The 7,417-nt window shown below is 36.4% G+C and overlaps 1 pseudogene; it reads left to right on the top strand.

Annotated features, from left to right (window-relative positions):
- The first annotated feature begins 6,872 nt into the window (after positions 1-6,872).
- LOC126264007 (5S ribosomal RNA) lies at positions 6,873-6,990 on the top strand (annotated as a pseudogene).
- Positions 6,991-7,417: the final 427 nt, after the last annotated feature.

The following is a 7,417-nucleotide window of genomic DNA, read 5'->3' as shown; positions in this document are numbered from 1 at the left end:
ATATCCAAAAAATATCCCTCAAAATAAGAACTTGCCCAGAGCTGTAGAAAGCAGGTTGTTGACTACATTGAATGATAAAGACAGCTTAGCGTCCACCAATGATACCTTAATAATATTTGTCCCTGGGACTGAAGACAACAAAACTACACAGAGTTTTAAAATTTAGGCAGTCTGACAGGCTGAAAAAATACCTAGACTTGAACACAGAAGTGGAGACAAAGACAGACTCTGAGAAGGATTTCTACAAGCTCATAAACAGCTCTATGTTTGTGATGACGATTGAAAACATAACCGACCGAGTGGCCCTGAAATTATTGTCACACACAGAGAAGTGTGATAAACTTGTAACAAAAACAAAAGGAAAATAATTTTTAACAAAAATTTTGTTGCTATCCACATGATTCAAACCAAAACCATGTTCAATGAACCAATTTACAATGGAACGAGTATACTTGATCTATCTAAAGAACTGATGTACAGCTTTCACTATAATGTCATGAAACTAAAATATGGTAAAAAACCTGAAATCTGTTGTCAAGATATGAGTAGCTTCATGTACAACAAACACACTGAAGACTTCTATGGAGACATGATGTTCATGGTTGTTGGTTTTGATATACATGACTACTCAACAGAAACTATGTACAACATACTGCACGTATGCAAGAAAGTTTTTGGCAGAATGAAAGTGAGTGCAATGGAAAACAATAGAAGAATTTTGTGGTCAGAGAGCGAAACTGTATGTGTATAAGGTTGACAAAAAAAGAGGAGAAAAAATCTAAGGGAGTCAGGAGATTCTTATAAAAACTGAAGTATGTCTAAAAGACTATAAAAACTGTCTGTTCAGTAATGTTATAGAACTATGAACATGATATGAAGTGTGGAACATGAAATTTACTCAACTGCAGTTAATAAAAAGGCGATGAACTCCAATGACAACAAAGGATGAGTTTCTTGTAGCCCTCATAAACATTATATATTTTGTCACCTTTTAGGCCAAACAGAAATTCACAGTCTTCTGATTCACGAATGTAGGTACAAGGTGTATGCCATGTTCACCTACACAATCAGAATGGCATACAGATAGAAATAATGAAGCAGCAAACGTTTTCATCTGCAGTGCACTCATTTATATACAACTATTTTCTTAATAAAATGATGTGGTTTCCTCTTACTCAGTTATTATGTGAATCATCAAATCCAAATCACTTAACATATTCGTGGTCACCTTTCTTCCTCAACATATTTTTAATTAGGTGTACATCAGAATTCTTTCATTCTTGTAATTCGTGTTAACGAATATATCCTTTCATGTCTTTCTGGTCCAAAGCTCTCAACTTCTACATAAGTGGATTAGAAAGAATAATGTGTTCAACTTCGAAAATTTGTGTTGACCGGAGGCTATGTATCCTTTTCCCTAAATTCCTTTAAGTTTGCTGATTCTAACGAGAACACCAACTTTATACTTGGATCTGGTATTCCCTACACCAGTAGCAAAAACTGTCATCAACAAGTCTTCCTCATTCGCTTTGGTCATATGTTTTGGAGTCATCTTTATTATCCAATGTTTTGCGTTGTTGTCCTCATTGACCAGCTTTTCAGCCTCTTCAGCTTGCCTGTAATTGCCTTGAAGAACAAACTTTTTCATCGTCATTTCATTCAATGTACCATTTAAACTTTCAATAGCATATGTCTTTAGTTCAGTGAAAGTTGAGTAATGGCTACTCTTGTATTTCTTTATCAGTTTTTTAAATTCTTTGTCGTGGAATTCTTGGCATTATCTGTTTCTAGATTTCTTGGAGCTCTCTTATCCAAAATGTTTTCACAATCTTTTGAAACATTTTTGCCTGGTTTATCATAAACTGGCATAGGTCATGCCAATTTTGAAAAGATGTTGAAATAAACAATAAATATTTGTCATTTTTTTTATTTTTGAGGTTACTTTCAAGTTCCCAATGCCAATTTCTTATAGATCTCCTTTCGATTTGTCGTCTATGCCATTAGTTACAAATTTTTTAACAGACTTGCTCATTTCAATCGTACATGTTGTGGAAACACCTTCAATCTTCTGTCTTCCATTTTTAGTTGTTGATCTTTGAGGATTATGATTGGCAGCGAAGTTTTTACACTTCTAACATCAGATCTGGTTGGGGTTGTCCATTTATACAGATTAAATTTCACCTAGCAAATTTATTTTTGCATCGTCTGACACATCAATTTTGTGCCCTTTCTTTTTTAATCTTTTGCCTGGATGGTAATTATCAGACAACTTTAATGAAATGGCCAGTGCTCTAGTTAATATGGCAATCAATTTCTATTAATGTAACTACAGAATAGTTAAATGTGAGTTCTGTTACTTTTGGTCTACATTTTATGCTAACCCCTTCAGTTTTCTGTCTTCCATTTCCAGTTGTTCATCTTCGAGGATCCAAAGAAAACAATTTTTTCGGTGTAAAATCATAGTTTAGCACATATTATAGCTTTCTATTTTGAAATTGCAATAAAATTCGTAGGCTTTTTTATCGTACCTTTCCCTTTAATCTGTCTGTCTGACGTTAATATTGGACACTCTCTCTACTTCCTTCTTCGGATAGTAATTATCAAGTTGTGATAGAATATTCATATATTCGACCCTTGTAGCAAGGTTTCTTGTTTCTTTGAATAAAAATTGTTTAGTAACATAGTTATTGAACTGTGTTGTAATGTTTGTATATTCAGGCTTTGTACTAAGTATTTTATTTTATTTTTTCTAAATATTGCTTGGTGACTGCATCACAGCAACTTGTTGGATCATTTACTTCGACAAGTCTTCTACCTCTAAAATCGACATATCTCCTAGTTGCCTAAAACTATGGGCTAACTCATTACAAAACTGTTTGATCATATCTTCTGTATTTGGATCTACCTTCTCCTCTGATGACTGCAGATCTTCGATTTTTTATTGAAAATATTCAGTTTTTGACAGAAAATATTCGCTTTTTTAGTTTGACACATTAGTCATTTTTACATTACCTAGCTCATTGTTAAAATTATTTGTCTTTGAATCTACTGATGATTAACACTCTTCAGTGTTTGACTGAAAATCTCTTACTTTTGATTCAACATTTGAACCTACCATCGTACTGATTTTTGTTAAAAAATCTCGAATTTCTGACCCAAATAATGCACTAATTTTTTGTAGTTCTCCAGTGTCTGCAGAATGGATTATGTTTAACTTGCTCACCATGTAACACAAAATGGTCATTTATCAGGCTCAACATTTTGTTAAACCTTTGACCATCTGACTTGAGCTCTACGACAAATTTACACAACTGTCCATGTATGACTAATCGAATTTTTGTGTTCTGTCAACTTCTTAATATAGCTCTTTTTGACCTAGACACTTAAGCAGTTGCTTAGGTATGTTGACACCAAATGAATCAAGCACAACACCAGTTGGAGATGCTGCAGAGTTGCACCTAAACTTTACATTTATGGTCTTATTATAGTGCAAAATTATCACAAATATTTAAATTTAATACTCAACATTCAAACGCAATTGGTTGGCCAGGTACTTTATGAAACATATAAACATATGTTGTTTATCAAGTTCTTCTGTGTCAAAATTACTTAAATCATGAGGATAAGTATCGATTATTTTTTGCAATCCATTTTCAAACCTGAACCCATTCTTCCTAATGCTAGGTTGTGTCACTTTTTTCTTCCAACTCCATATTTTATTGTTCTCTTATAACTTTGCTTCCAACATTAGCTGCCTCACCAGCTAGTGAAGTGGCAGCATGTACAATAAGTGTAAAATATGTGAAATTTTGTACATGACTGCAAGTTCAGAACCACGAATAGTTACAATTGAAAGAAAACAGCCCTCAGTCACTATTTTTAACGATTTAACAGGGTATCAACAATGCTAGGAGTGTCTTTCTCAGAATTTAAATCAAAGAATGGTCTATAACATGGTCACAGAATTATGACTAAAAACGTATGATACAGTATAAGTATGGAGTCATCGTGAAAGACTGGCAGTACTTATATGACATTTATAAAATAATAAATATGCCAAAAGGGAATTAGTCACAAAGATATTTAAGATAAAGAAAACTGTGATGGCGAGCCACTAAGAACTGCTCGTAACTTGCGTGGTGCAGGCTGCAAAACGGACTGAGGTGCCTGCGTTAACAAATGCCGCCAGGTGAACATGGCACTTCAACGAGCGCGCCATCTAGTAGCCGTAGATACAATTCGGCTACATCACGTTGAAATATAGCAGAAATGATTATAAATAAACAGTATTTGGTACATAACGGAAAGCAGTGTTTGTTTGATAGTAGCATACAACATATTTTGTCTGCATCAATGCTTATAACATTAAGATAAAACATGAAAACACCATTATGAAAATGTAGATAACACTGAATGACAAATTGTAGAAAGCAATATTGACGTGAAATATAGCCAAGAAACATTTGATAATTAAAAAACACAGGACTACCTTAGAAGGAAAAGAACATACAGGCAACCTGCACAAGAAGACCTGGAGTCAGATATCTAGTAACGGCTTTATACCATTGAAAAAATTTTTGTTACATAGCTGTACCCGTTCGTTAAGGATGAGGCTATCCTTTCGAGCAAAATGCTTGAAAATCTCCAATTCTTCTAGAATACCTAGTCGACACCCTTTCTTTTCGGTGTGCAAAATGATGCTATCGCAGATGGCATTAGGTGAATGACCTGTAATTAGTAGATGGTCGGCAATAGACGAATTTTGAGGGCTAGTACCATTTTCTCTTAGCAAGTGTTCTTTATATCTGGTAGTGAAGGCACGTCCAGTTTGTCCTATTTAGTAAGAGGAGCAAGTATCGCAGACAATTTTGTAGACATCAGAATTTTCTAAAGGGGAACGAATAGAATATAAATTATGAATGAAGTTTATATTTCAAATTGTTATTAATAGAAAAAGCAACGTTGCAATCATATTTCTTTCGAAGAATGCGTTGGATCTGATAAGAGATAGGCTCCACGAAAGGAATAGAGAAATATTTTTTTGAGTTAGACTCGATAACAGAAGTGCCTAGCGTAAAAATTCTTTTAGCAGTTTTCTTTTTAAGGACCGCATCTACTATGTTAGGTATATACTCGTTGTTAACTGCTATTGATTTAAGTAAATTGATTTCGTCGTTGAACTCTTCTTTAGAAAATGGGATGGAAATGGCTCGGTGAACAGTAGAATGAAAGAAGGCTTTTTTATGCGATTGTGGATGAGTAGAAGATGCAGGAACGATCTGGTCGGTATATGTTACTTTACGAAAAATATTGAAAGAAATTTTATTTGTTTCTATGGTAAGCGTCAAGTCAAGGAAATTTAATTGACGGGCCTCTTTTCCAAGTTCGATAGTGAAAGAAATTTTCTCATGAAGATCATTGAATAGGGTAAAGATACAATCAACACCGTCAGCGGGTCCTTTGTAGATGATTAGAATATCATCAGCGTATCTGGAATAACAAAGAATGCCTAGCGACACTGGAGGAGAACAATTTAAAATATTTTCTTCTAGGGAGTTGGTGAAAATATCAGTAAGGATACCAGCTATGGGAAATCCATTCGAGATCTTAGAAACACATCGTATAAATTACAACCATCTGCTGCGCACTACCGTCTCGGGATCCACGGCTGGGTTCTGGTGACCAAGAAACAGCTATTAGGAATGTTTCTCAATAATGAACCAGGATTTTTGAAAACGGGGAGAGAGGTTTTCTAAATAAAAGCCTAGAGATTAAATCATAAAAATTTGAGTAATTTGCTGCTGTTATTTATTATTTGGACTTCGCCTGATACTGAGTTTTACGTGTCGAAGTAGGCTAACTTTAAACCTCTGCATCTTGGAAACCGATAAATATATAAAGAAAATTCTCATGGTTGTTTGAGGTCGGGATCACAGGAATATATCGCAAACATTTCAACCACTTGCTGTCGATAGCCATCTTGGAAACCTCTGCTGGGTTTTGGTCGCTGGTTACAGTGAAAATACTGTAAGTAAACTTTTTGTGTGATTTACCGAGGAATGACCCATGAACTACTGATACCTCTGTAAGTCCAATCAAGCCCACCGTAGGCTACATCAAATGCAAAAAGAACCAACCGGTTTGCTCCACCTGCCTAAGGAGGAAGAAGTGTGTCATATTCATACTTTAACCCTATACTGTAGGATGGTGACACTAAGATAATCCTTCTGTTGGGTACACAAATGGTTCCTAGCCAAGGCTATCGAAAACATTCGACCCTGCCTTTTTGTCACCAACAGAACACCAGGTACGAGCAACAGAAAGTACTGTTTTTATGCGCGGCATTTTGAAATATATTTAGCACCCATGCTGTCGCATGCATACCGATTAGTGGAACCCGGTATTCAGCTATTGCGTAGTTTGGTAGAGATATCTTTAACGTAGTTTCTCTCACCTTTTCAGTTGCTACCTGTCGACCTCGATTCGGTAACGTGGTGCTGTGCGGTGCTCTGGGACTTCGGTAAGTGAGGATGTATGTTCAGATCATCTGTAGTAGTGTAGGTAGAGCTATCAGGCTTTTTAATATTTCATATCTTTAACTCAGTTCTTTCTCCTACCGTAGCTTAGCGATGGGAGAGTGCCTTGACTAATCTATACACTTCATCTCAGTCTCTTATCAGATGATTGTTGAATGTGTCATTTAAGCTCAAGTTATAATGTTATTTCATTTCTCGAGATTCGCGTTGCTTGTGCCATGTGAGATGGTGATAGCAACCAAGTGATTCTTATGTAGTATACTGCGCCTTTAGCTTTATTTCAGATTCTCTTACTGTTGTTGCCTCTTTTAATAACTTTTCGTGTGAGTGCAATTTGCCAATGGCCTTCCCGCTGTGGTAACACCGGTTCCCGTCAGATCACCGAAGTTAAGCGCTGTCGGGCTGGGCTAGCACTTCGATGAGTGACCATCTGGTCTGCCGAGCGCTGTTGGCAAGCGGAATGCATCAGCCCTTGTGAGGCAAACTGAAGAGCTACTTGACTGAGAAGTAGCGGTTTCGCTCTCGTAAACTGACATACAAGTACAGTCGGGAGAGCGGTGTGCTCACCACATGTCCCTCCATATCCGCATCCAGTGACTCCTGTGGCTGAGGGTGACACGGCGACCGGTCAGTGCCGTTGGGCCTTCCAAGGCCTGTTTGGATGGAGAGAGAGAGTGAGTTCAATTTTATTGTACTCGAATATCTTCTGTGAATTCTGCGATATACACTGTGCTCGTTATATGTGTTAGACCACATGAATTCACGCTAAGTGCCGAGGTCTCAGGCTATCATAACCATTTATCTAGGCTTTTAGTGGAACCTCAATTTAAAATCGTATGCCGGTTGGTTTTTAATTCCAAATATGACCGTGTTTTTCGTAC

The sequence above is a fragment of the Schistocerca nitens genome, chromosome 6 (genome assembly GCF_023898315.1).
Source record: "Schistocerca nitens isolate TAMUIC-IGC-003100 chromosome 6, iqSchNite1.1, whole genome shotgun sequence".
Taxonomy (NCBI): Eukaryota; Metazoa; Arthropoda; class Insecta; order Orthoptera; family Acrididae; genus Schistocerca; species Schistocerca nitens.
This window is presented reverse-complemented; position numbering and strand designations above follow the sequence as displayed.